Source organism: Ursus americanus, chromosome 9 (assembly GCF_024610735.1).
Source record: "Ursus americanus isolate L20-20 chromosome 9, mUrsAme1.1.p, whole genome shotgun sequence".
In the NCBI taxonomy this organism is placed as follows: Eukaryota; Metazoa; Chordata; class Mammalia; order Carnivora; family Ursidae; genus Ursus; species Ursus americanus.
In genome coordinates this window covers 15,555,652-15,575,056 of record NC_142135.1, presented here as the reverse complement: position 1 = coordinate 15,575,056, position 19,405 = coordinate 15,555,652, and the positions used below count along the sequence as shown (strand labels likewise).

Below are 19,405 nucleotides of genomic sequence, written 5' to 3'. Positions count from 1 at the left end.
GGGAGAAAACACAAGCCAGAGCCTTCCCAGCCCAGGTGAGGGGCAGCGAGCTTCCGACCTGGATCCGCCCCTCCCTACAAATGCCACCCTTCAAAGATGGGGCTGGCAATGAACATGGGAAATCAAATCAGCACAGCAGGGCCTCATAAAGGGTTTCTCTATTTATTCAAATGACCAAAGCCACTTTAGCAAAGAGCCTGTTCCCAGTCTGCTCATCACACATGGAGAACCTATTAGGCTTCTTTGCATTTATCTGTTTTCCCCATCGGTCTCCCCCGCTTAGACTAAGCAAGCCACAAGTTTGGGGGCTGTGCTATACTTACCTTCGTGGCCACATCCAGCACATAAGAGGTGATCAAGAAATGTTGCGGAGTGAATGTAAGAGGCATTTAAAATAGAAAAGGAAGCCAACCTCAGCTTCATTTTATATTAAAGAGAAAGGAAAAGGATCCAGCCCAGTCTTGTCTGCAGGCTCTGCTCTTTAGTCTCAAAGTCGACGGAAAAGGCAAGGATGGCGTTTTAAATCTATATATCTCATTCACTACTAACACCGAACAATATTCCAGGGTACCTCCCAATGGTGTTTGGGAAGACCAGACTCCAACGACGCCTGAGCATGAAGAGAAGCTGGTCTCCATATTTCCTTAGCATCTAACACAAACAGGCACCCCACCCTCCACGGAGGCTCCAGAAGCACCAACAGTGATGTTCACCACTGTATTCTAGGGCCTGGCCCTGGCGGGTGTTCAATGAATATTTCTGGATGGTCCTAAATGCGAGGTACAGCAAGAGACACCAAGATAGAGAGGGTTCAGGCTCTGCCACCAAGAAGCCTGTCCTTCTAATCCAGTGGTTCTTGGTCTAGGGCACCCATGAAAATTACTTGGAGATGGAGAGCTTTTCCAAAATACTCAGGAGCCGAGCTCTTTCCAGACCTCCTGAATCACCTCTGAAGACAGGGTGTGGCACACCTACTTTTCAAATAGCTAGCCAAATGATTCTAATACACAGCTGAGAACCTCCCCCCCGAGAAAAATAAAGCTATTGTGACCTTTATAAATATTGGGACATAGGCACAGGCAGAGAAGCGAAGCCGGGGATATTTTATTTGTAAGTATCAATGCTTCCCTATACCTGATAGCACTCTGCAGTCAGACAAAGCACGCGGAGATCAAGGGCGACTTCCTAAGGGTCTGAATGGCTGAGAAATGTGGCACTGAGCCATTTCTGATCCAAAGGGCAGCTGCTCACCTTTAACCAGATGAGGACGCTGGTTGTCAGTGCCCCGCTCCCACCCCGCACTCAGAGTCGCTGTGTCAGGTGCTGTCTGGATGGCCTCGGGCACAGAAACAGGTGGCCTACGCTGACCTGCACCTGAGGCCTACAAGTAGGTCTCTTCAGAAAAGGAACACCTGCAGCTCAGCCATAAACTCCCTCTCAGGAACTAGCACATTGTGCTGTTAAGTCTTTCCTTAGGCCACTTGATAAGACCTCATACTAAGTGAACAACACACGTTTGTTGAGAAAGTCATAGCCTCAGGTGCCCTTTTGCTCAAGGAGGCTTCCCACAAAGGCTTTGGCAAAGAGCTGTAAGTGAAGCTAAGGACACTTGTCCCCTGGAGGGAAGGAAAATCCCCAGCGTCCTGTGTTCACTGGCCCATTCACAGTCCCCTCCCTCCCTGAAGCCTCAAAAAGCCGGGACTCAAGACCCTGGCAGGAAACCCAGACTTGCATATGCACAATCTGCCCCAAATGACCCACCTGCCCCATCCATGCCCCTGCCAATGTCAAGTGTAGGAGCATCCCCACTTCTGCTTTATCCCACACTCCTTAATGCAAGAGGTTTTGTGAATTCTCTTCGCCTTCTTGGCTCCTCTGCCACGTGACCCATTATTTTCACCTACGAACACAGGCTGCTTTCCTCTTCCTCCTCCTCCTCAAAGGACCCTCAGAGTATCACCTTCTGCCATTTTGTCTTTGTCCATTCCAGTGTCCTTTTGTAAATGGCCTGCTATGTGCAAAGCACAGTAGATGCAAAGAAAAAGAAGATGCAATCCCATTCTTCAAGAAGGGCAAAGACACACAGAACCGAAAATGATAATAGAAAATGCAATGGAAGAGATAAGCCAGGGCACCAGGGGAGCACAGGGAATAAGCAAGGCTCACAGAAAGCCTTCTCAAGAGGCAGTGCCCAGCATGAGTCTAAAAGCTGATGATGAGTTGGCCACGTAGTGTTGGCAGACAAAGGATAGACCGTGGGCAAAACACAGAAGCAACCCCATGCCCAGGGATGTGGGAAGAAACTACCTAGACTCTTGAGTGGGACAAGAGGTGAAGTCCAATCGGGGAACAGCAGGGGGGCACACTGGACTGGCCGGCAGAGGCTAGAGCCTGCAAGGCCACCCCCTCTGGAGGCATTAGGGTGCTACCCACAGCTCTGCTAGGCTTTTCCCAGGAGTGGTTTCATGACTTGGAACCACAGGCCTTAGTTCAACCTGTCATCAGAGGGCAATGGAGTCAATGGCCCTAATTAAAGTGGCCTGAGACACAGGCGTGGCCATTCCCTTCCGGCAAGGCCCGTCTCTAGATAAAGGCTCCCCCACCGCAAGGCCCAGCGGCTGAGCCCTCCAAGTGGCTTCCCACTGGCCTTTAATTTGGTAGCACCCAGGCACTCAGGTCTGAACCCGACCATTTAAGGTTACAAAACGTCTCTCTAATGGTTGGGAGTGTGCAGATGAGAGTTTAGAGTATGTGAGATTAAAGGCCACTCTCTAAAACCGAGCCCCTCATTTTCCCTTTGGTTTGGAAAAGGCGGATGACCATGGGGTTCTCTCATACCCCAAAGCACACACATTCACAGCCCACGGTCACATGGACTTACAGGCAGCCAGGGCTCTTGCTCATCAGGAGACCTGGCTAGTCGGAAATCTGCAGAATCTGCAATGAGAGCGCTTTCCAGAGAGCTTTGGCTTCTATCAAGCCATTAGTCACTTCAGCCTCCAGGCCTGTTTCCCCCTTTCTATAAACACCACCGCCACCATCATCAACACATACTGAGTAATGACTGTGTGCCCAGCACTGTCCACCTGAACCCAGACGACCATATTTCACCAAGTCCAAGCCGATGTCTCGATTCATTCTACCGTCAATCCTTTCTCTCCCCATATTTTAATATCTCTAAAAAAAGCACTGTCATACTTGCATTAGCAGGACTTTGTTCCTATGGGTATAAAAAAAATAAAGGTGCAGCTTAACTGAGAGTATCTTGGGTTTGAGGAAGTATCTATTTTTAGTCCCCCCCCTTATTGATATGGACACTGAGCAGAGAGGATAAATAACTCGCCCTAAGGCAAATGTTTGTGCCAGGTAATCCGTGGGGTGCCTTACAGCACCTAGATGATTTGAATGCCTGTGTATACCCAAGAAGCAGGGCTGCCTTCCAAAACTGAAGACAAAAATTAGTCCTGCAGGGTTGTCTCTCTGGGATTCTTTAAAGATTCCTTCGCTCTGTTCAACAATCTGTTCAGTGTTGAATTCTATTTTTCTTCCTGAATCTAATCAATGAACACTACGTTCCTCTCTTTTCCCATCTCTAGAGATCTCAGTTCATAAAATGTCATCCAAAGTTCATTCATTCACTTAGTCTCACTTTTGGGCCTTTGCTTACTTTGTCTCCATCCTCATTTGGCACCCACCTCCAGGAAGCCTTCAGTGATTTCCTCCTGGCTTCTCTCTCCCCCCCACCCCCCCGCTCTCGGACCTGTTTATCTGGATACATTCTACATTAAACTGATCTCTCTGGGGGTAAACAGTGGGTCATATCTTTTAGCATATCTCTGGGGCCCAGCACTATAGCTAGCTCATGAGGGCTAGAAAAACATATGCTAAAGGAAGGAAGGAAGGAATGCATGCCTAGGTGTACAGCAAATGTAAGGCATCGTGCTCTGGAACACATGGGTGAGGCAACCATGCAAACTATCAACTCTAATACAAATGTGAAACAGGTGTTCCAGCCATGTGCTGTGCGAGAACAATAGAAGGAAAACTTAATTCTGGCAGGAAGGTACACTGAAGAGAAATACTGATGGAAGGTGGGAAGGACAGAGACGGGAGGCTATAAGGAAAGAGCATGAGCAAAGGCGAAGAGGTCGAGTGCAGTCTTCCCAGAAATGGTCCGGCATAGCATCAGGCAAAGTTCACAGCTGAAATCCACAGACCCCTTGAAATTGAGTGGAGAGTTAGTTGGGTGAATACACACCTTTCCAGGTAGGAGGTCACAGCTTTCACTACTGCCTCAGAGGGGAGATGAAGAGCCCTTGCGTCAGTGTGTCCAGTTAGGGGACAAGGAGAATGGAGGAGGGGGTCACACATTTCAGGATGAGCCACCTTGCAGAGAGTGAGAATGTCACTCAGCAGGGTTTGAGCTTTATTTCATCGCAATGGGGAGTCAGATAGAAAAGTGGGGTGATCCGATCTGGACTGCCAGAAAGAAAACCCGTCGGCAGCACGGAGGCCACCCGGGAGAGGAGGCAGGGAAGACCAGCCAGGAGGCTGCTGGTGGAGTACAAGAGGGAAAGACTCAAAGAGAATGGGAACAAGAACAGAAATCAAGATTCCCATTTAAGAAGGAATAGTTCAAATGAACCCCAGACAGAAGTCTAATCCTGCTAGCTCTATAAAAAGAAAAGAAAAGAAAAGAAAAGAAAAGAAAAGAAAAGAAAAGAAAAGAAAAGAAAAGAAAAGAAAAAAAAGAACAAATCGGGGAGTAGGCTGGGATTCAGGTGGAGGGGAAACCAATGACTCCATTGCCTCCTCTCTCAGAATCTGAGTTTCCATTGTGAGTTTGGGGTGTAGGAAGACCTCCATGGGAAGCTCTCCCGGGGGATTTGGAGCTTAGCCATCACTGGGAAGAACTCCAGGCTCACTGGTCCAGACTCTTCACCCACACTGCTAGATCAGGGATAGGTCTGAGGTATTCAGAAAACACATTTCTGTAGACAGTGCCAAGTAACACAACAGATTCTTAGGAGATATCAAACATTTAAGACAGCAAACTTTCTTGAGTTGTAATGTGGTAGAAAGAGCACTAGACACATGTAGCCCAAAATCCTGGGTTCAAATCTCAGTTCTTTTAGAGGAGAATGGGCGTTATTATATAATGGGCACAGAGTTTCAGTTTGGGGCAGTGAAAAGCTCTAGAGATGGATGGTTGTGATGGATGCACAACAATGTGAATATACTTAACGCCACTGAAATGTACACTTAGAAATGGTTAAAATGGTGGGGCACCTGGGTGGCTCAATCAGTTAAACATCTGACTCTTCATTTTGGCTCAGGTCACGATCTCAGACTGGTGAAACTGAGCCCCACATCGGGCTCTGTGCTATGCATGGAGCCTGCTTCAGATTCTGTCTCTCCTTCTCCCTCTGCCCCTCCCCTGTCTAAAAAATAAATTTTAAAAAATATTTCAAATGGTAAATTTTATGGTATGTGTATTTTATTACAACAAACAAATAATAACCCAGCAAGGTAGGTATTATTATCATTTCAGACAAGTGAGGAAATGGGAGTCCTGAAAAGGTTCTGTAATTAGCACAAGGATGCACAGCTGTCAAGCTACAGAACTAAGATTCAAAGGCTCCAGGGCTTCGAGCTCCACCGGCTAACTCTAGATCCAAGATGGCGCAGCACAATCAGCCACACGTGTTCCCACAGAACTGCTGAGCATGCTGGAGCAGGATGGTACTTCTACTCTCCCCATTTGGTTTTCTTTCTTTCTTTTTAAAAATATTTTATTTATTTATTTGACAGAGAGACAGCGAGAGAGGGAACACAAGTAAGGAGAGAATGAGAGGGAGAAGCAGGCTTCCCACTAAGCAGGGAGCCTGATGTGGGGCTTGATCCCAGGACCCAGGGATCATGACCTGAGCCGAAGGCAGACGCTTAACGGCTGAGCCACCCAGGCGCCCCATCCCCATTTGGTTTTCTTATGGGCACAACCGGTTCCACATGCCACATCTTCTCCAGCATGTTTTCTTCTGGCCCTAAATCTACAAATGGCACTGTGGACAGGAGGTGTCACCAGATCTGCTTGATCCAAAAGACCCAAAGCTGAGCTTCTACCCCTCAGTTTCACAACTACAGCAGGAATTCATCCCATTGCTTCCCCATTCTCAACACCTCCCTTCTCTTTCCTACCCTTGAGGGTCTGTCTGGAAATGGATTCCTCCCTCCATGTGGTCATGGACAGCTGAAAACGTCCCATCAGCCATTTTGTTTCAGGATGGCAAAGAGACCCGCAAGGTCAACTTAACATATCCTGACGCTCTTCAACCACGAAGCAGATTCAGTTATAAGGGGGGAAAAAAATCAATGCCTCTGAATGTGACCAGAAAACAAAAATGTAAAGATGCCTAAAGAAGTTAAGTTGAAACCAAGACCTCCATGTATTAGGACAACCCATCCAAACTGACCGCTGTGTGGAAAATAACTCCTGTACCCAGGATCCAAGGTCCATCCTTAGATAGATCTACAGGACCTCACCCAACACAAGCTTTTACCAGCAAATTCTACAAAGCTCATCAAGGTCTGACTCACTGTGTTCCTGTGATGGAAAAGAAACACCTTTTGGTACCCACGGGCTCTTTCCCACACAGCTCCGTACCCTCCGTGAGGCCCTGGATACATCACATTCCCCATCAAAGCTGCTGAGTGAACACAAGCCTCATGGTTTACACAGACATTTTGACTGTATCTGGCTTTGAAACTCTTTTCCAACTGGGTTTACTGCCACTGGATTTCACGTTGCTCCGCTCAAAATGCTGAGCGCGAAATGAATCTCTCAGTAAACACCAAGCAGCAAAATAAGACCCCCAACCACCTCCACGCTCCAAAAATGCAATCCCTAGGACACCATGATAACACAGTACAATTAGAAAAGGTTTCATCCCCACAGTTTTAGATTCTATTTTCTCTATAAATACTTACTCATTTTCTAATTAAACAAACAATTAGCAGAAAGCACAGCCTGAGAAGCTGCGTGGGTGTCACCAACTTACTACACAGAGATACCGTGACAAATGACGCTAACCAAGGGGTAAATAAAACGTGTTTGGCTCTGATGTTTGCACAGGCTGAGACGACCTCACTGTCCAGCTTTTATGAGACAGCTTGCTCCAAACACACTTTTAATGACAGACATCTGAAATAGAGAAACAAGTCCTTTAGATAAAGCCCAGATTTCTTAGACTGGGGATGGTGGGGGGCAGCGAAGAGCTAGTTAGGGAATATATTCAAGGAACTATGATTTTTGCCTGTTTTATACGATGCTACAGGACTACAAAAGGTCCCAGTCACAAATGAGTCAAAGACAGTGAGCCACATAGTTTTGGCGTCTCTGTCTACACATACTCAGGGATACAAGGCAAAGCGGTGACCTCTGTAGCTCATGTGCTAAATCTAGCTGGTTCCACTTGACGAAGCAAAGTTAATAATTACTCTTCTTAGTTTAGTCCTGGTGAAAATGGGTAGCTACAGCACTCAAGTCTCCCTGAGCTACATAAAGGCAGACGGTACAAGCGTCTCGCTCCTGCCCTACTAATAGTATCCAAATATCATCTCCACAGAAGGATGTGTCTGCAAGCACAAGCTATTTTTAAGTCCATTCATTTAAAAGTTCTTATGCATTCATTCATTCATTCATTCAATGAATCTCTACTGAATGCCAGGTACTGTGGATACAGAGATACACAGAGTTCTGTCCTCGTGAAGCTTACATGCTAGTGGACAGGAAACAGATCCAAGAGGTCATGCAAATAAGAATTTCATATAATTCCAAGAGCCATAAAACAGCACAGTGGAAGAGAGAGGGAATGGTGGGGGGCGGCATAGAGGAAGGAGGATGGGGTATTTAACCTGGGATGGGTGGGCACTCAGAGAAGGCCTTTTTGATGTTACATTTGAGCCAAAACTTGTACTAAAGTCTGGGGAGGAATCTTCCAGGCAGAGGGAACTGCAAGTATATCCTGCCAGTGATCCTGGGGCGGAAAGGAGCTGGGTCCTTAGGGTTGAGCACAACAAACAATGGGAACAAGTGCTGGGGGAGGGGAGGAGGCTAGCAGGGGCCTCCCATGCAGCCAGGTAGGCCACAGGGGACTTCTGATTGTGTCCTACCTGCAAAGGAGTTTTATAAATCCACACGGAGCTACTCCTTTAAATAGCAAACGTGCGGACGAGCTCAGCAAACATGATACACTTAGAACTGATGGTTCGGGAGGATAAACATAAGGAAGTGGGCTTATGATAAACACCGTTTGTACAGCACCCTAGGGGCTACCAAGAGCTTTCACCACATCATCATCTTTGCACGGTTATACCGGAGCAGTGAGCGTCAGAGGTTAAGGAGGAGCAGTAAAAAGAACTGTGAGTGCTTAATTACTAAGAAACCAATTCATCCTGTCTCTAAAGTGGTTAAAGAAGAAAACGCCAGAGACTGTGGATGAAAGAGGTGGCTTCAGGGCTCTCCAGCCTCTGAACACTTCAAATCATCTCTTTCACGAGGCTTGGGGTACGAGCCCACGAGTGCCAAAAGGCCTGGCCGTCAAAACAAAACACACAGAGGCCATTTTCGGTACAAAACTCAGGCAGCCTTAATTTTCCATTGTGACCAGTTCCCGTGAGACCTTCTAGGACACGCACCTTTTCAGTTTTGTGCTCTGAGTGCCTCTGCATTCCTACTGCTGATACGCTCTTTGGGTCCGGGCTGCTCCAGTCCCTCACGTCAGGCTACCCTCCTTAAATACTTCTCTCCGCACGGCACTTCTCATCTCAAGAACCCTCCACATAGCCCTCTTCCAAAATCAGAGCTTCCCCTGCCTCTCTGACTGTGCTAACCTCTCTTCTCTCATTGCTTCCGACTCACCCATTCTCCCCTCCAGAGAGGAGTCTCCACACGGCCCTCATTAGTGACAAGCCGTCCTCCCTCTTTCTACCCAAACGGAGTCCCTGCAGGACCAGAAAAGTCACATTTCTTTCATGAAGCCTTCCTTTACTATTCTCGCCTTCACTGGCTGCCTTGTCTTCCAAAACTTTATAGCATGAGAACCTGGGGACACCCAGAGTTTCCATAAAGAAAGATAACTTTTCATGGGGCGCCTGGGTGGCTCAGTCGGTTAAGAGTCTGACTCTTGGTTTCTGCTCAGGTCATGATCTCAGGGTGGTGAGACTGAGTCCCACTTTGGGCTCCACACGCAGGACAGAGCCTGCCTGGGATTCTCTCTCTCTCCCTCCCCCTCCGCCCCTCCCCTAGCTCACACTTGCTCTCTCTCTTCCCCTAAAATAAATAAAATCTTTAAAAAAGAAAAGAAAAGAAAGCTAACTTTTCAGAAAACCAAAGTAGAGAGAGTATTCCAGGACATTCACATTCCCACTGGTGGCTCAAACTCTGGAGAAGGATTCACGGCAGCAGCAAATTAGTTCAAGATGTCCCAAGTCCAAGTGTGAGATTTTGTGACTGTGGACAGCTGCCTTCAAATAACAGCTCTTGGACAAGGAACACCAGATATTCGTTATATAACCACCATCTTAACTAAGAACCCAGCATCCTGCCCCAAGAAATACCTGCCACGATCAACCTCCATTTCTTTTACAAACATCACTTAAGAAGATTGAGATACTCCATTCGTAAACACATCATGATCAACACTATTTGTATAAGACAATCATAAGACAGACAAAAGCTCGATTTTTGCTCTATTCGGTGACCTCATAGAAAAATGCCTAAGCATCACAACACACACGAAGGGTACATGTCTGTACACTCAGTAGATACTACTCTGTAGAAGTTTTAGGGAAGTCAGGCAGTCATGCCCAGACAACCTTTCTACGAATGAACTGGAATACATGGTTCTCAAAGAATGCTAATTGAGGATGTACTTTTATTCAGCATGTGTGGACTGAAATAATAAGATGCACCCAGACGCTAAGGGACACAAAGATAGCATTAACCCGGTAATATTATTTTCATCCACTTAAAAATATGGAGAAGGAAGAAGGGCCTCATGGAGAACTGTGACCTTTTACGTATCGTCCAGGAAAGAGAAGGAAGGTGACCTAGTCCTTTCCACTTGATTTAAACCTCAGGAACCAAATCCATGCCCTTGGCTCTGGACTAAGCAGCCAGGGTTTCCATCAGGGTTTCCGCAAGTTAGGCAACTTAGTTCCTCTACATGCCACACTGGACTGGGTGTGTTCTGTTAGTAAGGTGAGCTGTGTTTTAAAGTGGTACCAAAATGTGTGATGACAGCACAGTAGAGATGAAGAGGGAAAGCCACATAAAATGAAATACGAAGCCATAGAGGAGACCACACCTGCCTTCACACAGTATGTTCCTCTTGAAGAAAATCACCCAGGTTGCTGCGAGTTACTCAAAAGGACATGCGGGACCCAGACGTGCGGACACGCCAAGTGAACCCAGCGCCAGGCCGAGATCCCAAAATGCTGTGTGAGAGTCCCCAAGGGAGGTCAGGCAAAGCAGGCTGCTCTCCGCCGTTCCACGCTGTGCTATTTTAAGCACTATGACTTCATTGTTGTTTGTTCTGAAGCAGCACAGATGGGCTGCCTCAATTTCTGTTACTACAGGAAGATAAGGAGACCCAGATTGGAAGCAGTATTTCTCTCGCCTCCTGTTAGGGCATCATGAAGCGGGAACTGTGACGTGTTAAGCAGCTGCAAGCACTGTTTCTTTCTTTTTTCAAAGCCTAAGAGCATTTCACCAACACTGCCCTGTTCCATGGAACCAAACGCCAGAGCCACGGGAAAAATGGCAGAAGGTACATGGCTGGTAAGTGGTTAGGTATCCTTCAGTGTCATGGGTGCCACCCCACTGTGAGAGCAATCCCAGCCCCTCAAGACACAGGAAGGCTCATCCTCATCAGAGAGCAGGAGGAAAACGCGAACCATCCAAGTTGGAACATGGCTTAAGGTAGACTGAGGCTCCCATAGGACATCTCATTACCCAGACAGACCTCTGAAGTCACACCACTTTTCCTCACAACTTTCCAGGAAATGTAACGAACCAGATTGTAAAAGGAGCAGGTATGTAACAGACTACATTTACTAAACCTCTCCCAGGGCCTGCATGTCTTATTAAAAACTCTAAATGATCCTCTTATAATTCTTACTATTTCTATTTTAAAAGAGAGAGAAGCAGCTCAAAGAGCTAGGAGAAATAACCAGGCCAAAAATACATAGCTAGTAAGAATCAGAGCGGAAACTAACCCTTCTGCTCCATGGCAGATACTGTCAAGAAAGGGTCTTCCACTGAGAGGTAGATCTGAAGCTTCCAGAGGGAGAGTGATCCTTCACTAGCCTATCCACTGTGCTGGCTTCTCCCGTCGCCCTGCCGGCAAACATCACGTGTAAATAATAAAGATGTGCAGGAAAACCCAGGAGCCAATCCTGCAACTGCCACTTCCCCAAGTTCTATCATCCAAGACTCAGGGTCCCCAGCTCCTGGCAATACAGCAAGAATAAATATATAAATAAATCAGTAAATAAAATTTAAAAATATATATGTATATATATTAAAAGATTTGAGAGAAAGCAAGCGTGAGTGGTGGGAAGGGCAGAGGAGTAGACCCCCCCGCCCCCATTGAGCACAGAGCCCGATGTGGGGCTCCATCCCACGACCCCAAGATCATGACCTGAGCCCAAACCGAGAGTCGGACCCAGCCAACTGAGCCGTCCAGGCACCCCAATATATTTTTTTAATGTTAGTGAAATTGACATAACATGAAATTAACCATTTTAAAGCGAACAATTCAGAGGCATTTAGTACATTCACAATGTTGTGCAGTGACCCCCTCTATCTAGTTCCAAAATGTTTTCATCTCTCCAAAATAAACTCCCATGCCCATTAAGCAGTGAGTCCCCATTCCCCACTCCCACCACTCCTAGCAACCACAGACCTGCTTTTTGTGTCTATGTCTCTACATTACCTATTCTGAAAGTTTCACATGAATGGAATCCTACGAGACATTTTGTGTATGACTTTCACGTAGCATCATGTTTTCAAGGTTCATCCAAGTCGTAGCAAATAACAGTACTTCATTCCTTCAATGATACCGGGATATCATTGGTTGAATGATATCCTGCTGTATCTAACACAATTTATCATTCACGCCATGATGGGCTGGTGGGCGGTTTCCACCTTCTGGCTATTGTTAGAGCTGTAGCAGTTTCCATCTCCTGAAGCACTTTTACATTTGATTCTAACAACTTTGTGAGGTAGACTCTAGTCGTATGAATGATATTTGGGGCGTGCTGCCCCCTTCATTAATTCATCACACTCAAATCCTTCCCCTGCCCAACCTTCGTTTTAATCAAGAAAAATGGCGAAGGACTTCGAAGGCCAAGTCAGACGCATGAAGATGTTGTGAAGAAAGAACAAAACGGCGTCTATTCATGACTTGATTTTTTTAAAATCAACCATAACTGAGAATGTAACTGGACATCTAGAAAATTGGACCCTAACCCTAACATGTATGAAAAATGTAAAGGCCATAATAAGAATTAAATTCTTTCCAAAGTAAAGCCACTGCAGGAATGTGGAGAGAAATGAGACACAGGGGAGAGCAAAAGCAAAGCTCCCCGTCTCTGATTCCACACTTCTTCACCACTGAGTTCAGTGACTTCAAGACATCCAGACCTTCCGTTGCCCAGAACGATTTTCATCCAGTGGACACCTTCGCTACCATCCAGAGACTTTCAGCTCAACACCTTAAGCCAGGTGGGCAACCACCAGGCAACTGCGGACCCGAGGGACCCTCAGGGCCTTCATCGCACTTGCGGGGTCCAATGAAAGAACAGTGTGCTCAAAGCTAGACTTGGGAAGACTCATATTGTCCTCATTCCTGTTGCCATCGTTCAGCTTCCAAGACCACTGCTCCTCTACATAAACAGAACCAACTCCCCAGAAGTGCTAGGTGTCCAAAGCTCTCAATGAAAAAGGCTCAGTTCCCTGGAATAGTTTTTAAATCTAAGGTGTGGGGCTTCAGATGCAGGATACAAAGCGAACCCCATACAATAGGCCCCTTGAAAGGGCAAAATGCAGTCTCACCTGAGCATGAAGGCCGGCCAGCCGCCGTCCCCAGGAGTCAGCCAGGCACAAGCACGCAGCGCAGCCGACGCAACTTGGCACGACTCACTGTGTCACGTCAAATACTCTTCACCGCATACATAATAAAGTCAGTCAGATGAACATACTCATACTGTGTTCCCCATGTGATGCAAAGAGAAAAACTGTCTATTCCAAATTGTAAAGGTTTTGGGGATGGGCCATAGAAGACAGCGAGAGCCGTAAGAATTCTCTTGCTCAACAACATCAAAGCCTTCCTTCCCGCGGCCTCCACCATCACCAATGGTTCATTTTTTTTCTTTTTTTTCTCCCCCCAGTCAAGACTTTCAATTCAGGGATACATAAACTCAGGAGGGAGGGAGAAAAAACATTTTAAAAGAAAGATTCATTTGGAACATTTAAGTTTTACCAAAAGCAGGGAAAAGTTAAGGCAAAAACACTTTCCACCTTACCTCCGTCCCTACACTACTTCCACCCAACCTACTTTCCTTTCTATCAAAGCACACTTTTCTGTAAAAGGTCATTGGGTAAATATCCTAGGCTTTGTGGGCCATTGGATCTCTGGTACAACAACTCGACTCCAAAATTAGCCATAGACCAAAGCTTAACACTAACGGGCTGGCTGTGTTCCAACAAAACTTTATGGATGAACCCTTAAGTCTGAATTTCACGTTCATTTTTACACGTCATGAAACTTGACTCCTTTTTTTCAACTGGTATAAAAAAAACATTCTCGGCTCATGGACAAGCAGTGAGGTGATGTGGCACACAGGGTCTAGTTTGCCCGACCCTGCTTTAAATTGTTGATGCTAGATTGTTAGGGATGCAGTATATGTGGGGGGGTTTTTTGTGTTGGGGTTTTTTTTTGGTGAAAGGTTTAGAGGTTTGCATAAACCAAAAGAGAACCAGGCATGGGCGATGTTACAACAGTACATTTCAGCAAGAAAGCACCCACCTCTATTACACCAATCGCAAGAGAGTCTGAACACCCCTTTCATCACTTCTTGGCAGAAGACTACAAATTTTAAAACATGCCTGCTTACTTCTAAAAGTTAAGTGTTTCACTCTCTCCTCCTTGAAAAAGAAGTATGAGAATACTTATTTATATTTTCTGAATCAGATCGGTAGGTGCTCCTTAGATTCCTCTTGTGGGTTCAGCAGTGGGCACACTGTTGGATATAAAGGATATCAAAACACATCTTTTCCCCCTAAAGGTCTTTGATCCCTGAGAGTTTTCAGTGATATACCCTCACTATGGAAGTGATAGATTGGGGCTGATCCCTGCCAGATCCATAATCCCAGTTGATCCCCCTTTGATCCACTGCATGCATTTTAGAAATGATTTTACCTAGAGGTTAGTATAGATATATTTTTTCTTTTTTTGTGTATGTTGTGTTTGTCTGTGTATATGTTGTTAGTACACGTATTTATGGCAATGAAGTTAGCATGGTCTTATAGGAACAATACCAGATTTTTAAATACTAATTCTGCCACTTAGCTCTGTGACCCGAGGAAAACTAATTAACCTCTCCAAACCTTTTATGAGAACAGACAGAAAAACAATCTTTCTCAAATAATCCCAACACTTTGGTGCAAGGCCCGGTTGGCACTAATTCACCCTCTCATTCAACAAAGGTTTAATGAGCCCCTACAATGTCCAGGGCCCGAGGAACACAATGAACAAGGCAAACCCAGTCTCCTCCACTGTGGAATTTACAGACAAACGGCAACTCATTGGCTGTTTTCAGTAAAAACACACACGCAAGCCTAAAACACTCCTTAAACTATAAAACGCCTATCCTCCTTTGCTTTCTCTGCTTTGAATTCCACTCCAACCTGTTACCCTGGGAGTGGCACTGGCTTTGGAATCTAACAGACACACGTCAACAGACAACGTCTGTCCTGTATCTGCCATTCTTGCTGTAGAGTGTGACTTCAGAAGACTGCTGGCATTCAAAGATTTAAGCACTCCTGACTGAGACCATTCTTAAGAAATTCTATAGTCCATGGCGAGTGTTAACACATGGTTTTGCCAAGGCAAGGTTTGAATCCTGTAAGTAGTGAGGGGGATCAGGATATGCTAGGATATGCTGCCCCCAAATATGCCACTTTGACATAAGAAATACTTTAAGCTGAAAGGATTTGAGAAGCAGCAGGTGCAGGAAAGACTCTCTGCCCTCAGAGGGATATCTAGAGGAATCCGAATGAACAGGCCTTGATACACTTCCCCCAGTAACTACCTTAGTTCCTACCGTTTTGTCCCATCACATTTTTCCATGACTTTCCACTCTTCATCAAAACTTATAAAATCACTCAGGTTTAAATGGAATCTTCATTTCCTTATAAATGCTCCCATCTGGCATGAAACTTATATGAAATAAATGTGTATGTTTTTCTCTTGTTAATCTGCCTTTTATCAGTCCAATTCACAGGGCCCTCGCTGGAGAACCTCAGAAGGTGTTGGCAAAAAGTTTTCCTCCCCCACAGAGGTGAGGTTCATCTGTGAAGGCAAGACATTTAGCTAGTAAGTAAGCCAAGTCTAGCACCTGTATCAATTTCAGTTTGTTCTTTTCATTTCACAGATTATTTAGTCTTTGCAACTACTCTAAGAGGCAGGTATAACCATCCTCATTGAACAGGTACAGAAACTGAAAGTAACTGGACACTACAGTAGCTTTTGAACATTTGAAAATCCACAAGGATCTTGTACAGTCACCCTCTGATGTTCAGGGCCTAAGAGGTGGTTTCTGACCCTGTCTGCACTTAGAATCAACCTAGGTGCTTTAGAAAATACTGATGCCTAGCCCCACTTCAGAGCAGTTAAATCCGACCATCTGAGAGCGAAGCCCAAGTATCAGGACTTTTTAAATGCTCCTCTGATTTTCATCTGTGTAGAGGCTGTAAAGTGACAGTCCATGAGCCAATGTAGCCTGCAAACTCCTAAAAATCAGAAGATTGTACATAATACCCAGATTCTGGCTTCTTCTACAACTGTGCTGCCCAATGTGGTAGCCACGAGTTACATACGGCTATTTAAGTTTAAATTGATTCAATTGAAATAAAATAAAAAATATGGTTCCTCAATCATACCAGCCACATTGCAGTGCTCAATAGCCACATGTGGCTGCCTTACTGGATGATGCAGATATGGAACATTTCCATCATCAATACAATGGCTATTACAATCCTACTACAGTCTAATACAATTCTATTGGACAGCACTGTCCCTAAAAATCCAAGGATCTAGATTCACACTCCGATAAGACAATAGTGTCATCCGCTTGCTTTAGACAGGCCACGTGTTTTGCCTTTGGCAGCCTGACTCCACTCATTCACGTCTGTGACCTGCCTCATCCCTTAGATGCCATACCCAAACCCTGCCTAGCCATTATGTGAGTTAAATAAAACTGGTGAAGAGCCTGATTAGAAACAGATTCAAGGGGCGCCTGGGTGGCACAGCGGTTAAGCGTCTGCCTTCGGCTCAGGGCGTGATCCCGGCGATCTGGGATTGAGCCCCACATCAGGCTCTTCTGCTGAGCCTGCTTCTTCCTCTCCCACTCCCCCTGCTTGTGTTCCCTCTCTCGCTGGCTGTCTCTATCTCTGTCGAATAAATAAATAAAACCTTTAAAAAAAAAAAAAAAAGAAACAGATTCAAATTCTTTACCTCTAAAGCTTAACTGCACGTGTGGTGTGTTCCCTCTGTCCCCTCACCTCCCTCCTTTTATCTCCCTCTCTCTGTTTTTACTGCAGTGAGGTTAACTTACATGACAATAGATTCTACCTGACAAATGACCTGTTGGCCTTTGGAGTCGATCTCTGCATGAACATGTACTTGTCCTGCATGGCTCCCCATGCTTCGAAAGATCAGATTTTCATCTGGGCAAAGGCCCACCAATGAAGATTCAAAAACACTCCAGTTTCCATAGAAATGGTTACTTTTTCCTGTGAGCAACAGGGTTGAAGGTACATGCATTCTTTCCCATTCTGGACAGTCAGCCCTACTGGGCCCAAATCTTTGCCTGATCTGCTTCAAAAGCCCTTTCCTGAAGCTGCCCCGGTCCTCTAAGAGTGGAATGTGTTCAGAGTATGTTGGGTGAACCACGGAACCAACTGCCATTCAGTCTCAACGGAAGAGCGGGATGTGGTATAGAAACCCACAATACCAGTCGACTCATACCTCACACTGAACATCTGAGAATGCCAATGGAAGATTTACATAGACTGTGAGACTCTCGAAACCTCCCACACTCTGCAACAAGACCTATGGGAAAGTTTAGAAAGCAGCCTAACTCCTCAATGGAAGAAAATTTATACAACACAGGATTTGACCAGGACTAACCCCAACAGTCACCATCAAAAAAGGGTTATGAACCTGACATACACACTAGTCTGGGATTTGATTAAAATCGCCTCTAACAACTGCCAAGACATTCTTTAAACTTAGTGTTCCTTATCTTCTCCAGAACTTCTCTTTTTTTAGTATCTAGGGTTTGCACAAACAGTTAAGTCATGTTCTCCCAATCAATATTTATGTATTAAGCACTGGGAAACTCAATTAAGAAATTGAGTTATATTGGAGTTTCAGTTGTCAGTACATAAACTACAGAAGGCAGAATGGTGTCCCAGGAAGAGATTTTAAACAGCAACTTCCTTACCACTGCATCAGACCCTGCATCTGGAATACAGGATTGCTCCTAAGCAGGTCAGCTCCATCTCCAGCTCAGGAGCACCAGGTAAGGCCCAGTGTCAGGCGGCAGGACAGGGAGGGGACGAGTCACCTGACAAAGGCCCTCCTCCAGATATCAAACCTCGGGCCCACTGCCAGCCAGCTGCTACTTCTGTTCTCAGCTAAAAGTAGTTAAGAAGGAAGCCCCTGGAAGTTGAGCCCTGGGGAGAACACACCAGGGAGGGAAAGGGGGGAAAGAAGGGATTACTCCAAGGTAAATAGGGAAGATGATCATAAGAAAAAACAAAGGTTATTTATATGCCACAACGAAGGCACTCAGGTTCCAGAACCCAACAAAGCATTTCCGCTGTATGAACAGCATGTAATAGATTACAGTAATAGTATATTATTTTAACACTTCTGTTACATTCATCTCTTTCAAGAACACCCAGGAATATACTCTCAACAGAGAAACTCAACAACCCATTCCACGTGTTGAAGAACATTCACTGGTGCCAGGCATAGTGCTTCCACAGCACGAACGAAGGACACACCCCTTCGCAAAACGGGTGAGGATGCACGGAGCCCTCACCCCTACCCATGCTGTAGTAGGCTAAAAACAAAGGTTATTTATATGCCACAACGAAGGCACTCAGGTTCCAGAACCCAACAAAGCATTTCCGCTGTATGAACAGCATGTAATAGATTACAGTAATAGTATATTATTTTAACACTTCTGTTACATTCATCTCTTTCAAGAACACCCAGGAATATACTCTCAACAGAGAAACTCAACAACCCATTCCACGTGTTGAAGAACATTCACTGGTGCCAGGCATAGTGCTTCCACAGCACAAACGAAGGACACACCCCTTCACAAAACGGGTGAGGATGCACCGAGCCCTCACCCCTACCCATGCTGCAGTAGGCTATTGCCACTCTGCATTGACCCCTTACCCCTTATTCCTGCAGGAAGAAGGCTACACCGGGCCACAAAGACCCTCATGACCAGAGTAGTGGTTTCTTTGGACCACAGAAAGGGAGCTCCTTAATCATATTTAAGCAAGTTAATAATCTCTTCAAGGCCACCTGGGGATTAAGTAGCAGAGCGTAGAGTAGAAAGGTTTCCCCCGCCACGGAGTAGACTCCAAGGTTCAGCACTGCAAACAAAAAGGAGGATTATTGTGCTCAGCTTCCTGCTGACTGAAAAGCTGGACTTTGGAAACCCTACACAAATGTGTCTATCAAGTCCAAACAACACGGGAAGCTGTGGCATTCTTTAAAAAAAAAAAAAGGCAAATGACAAACTCAAGTAACTAATCTTCCACCCAGGATCATCCATCAGTCATGAAAGGTACTGCTTTTATGCCACACCCAGTTGTTTTAGGGGTATGTGTGTCTGAGAGAGAGAGCAAGAGAGAGTGTGTGTTTTGGGGTGTAACTTTTTTAAACGTTCACAATGAAAATATACCCATCCTAAACATATTTCAAATTATTTCAGGGAACCTGACCACTGTGTAAATCAATACCACCTCTCTCAGAACCACTTTGCATAAAGATTAATTAACATAATCCATAGCAAGCACACAGCATACTGCCTGACA

The 19,405-nt window shown here is 45.5% G+C and overlaps 1 protein-coding gene across 7 annotated transcripts in view; it reads right to left on the bottom strand.

Annotated features, from left to right (window-relative positions):
* MTSS1 (MTSS I-BAR domain containing 1) overlaps positions 1 to 19,405 on the bottom strand; it is a 156,478-nt gene that overhangs the window by 92,620 nt on the left and 44,453 nt on the right. The window lies entirely within an intron of this gene.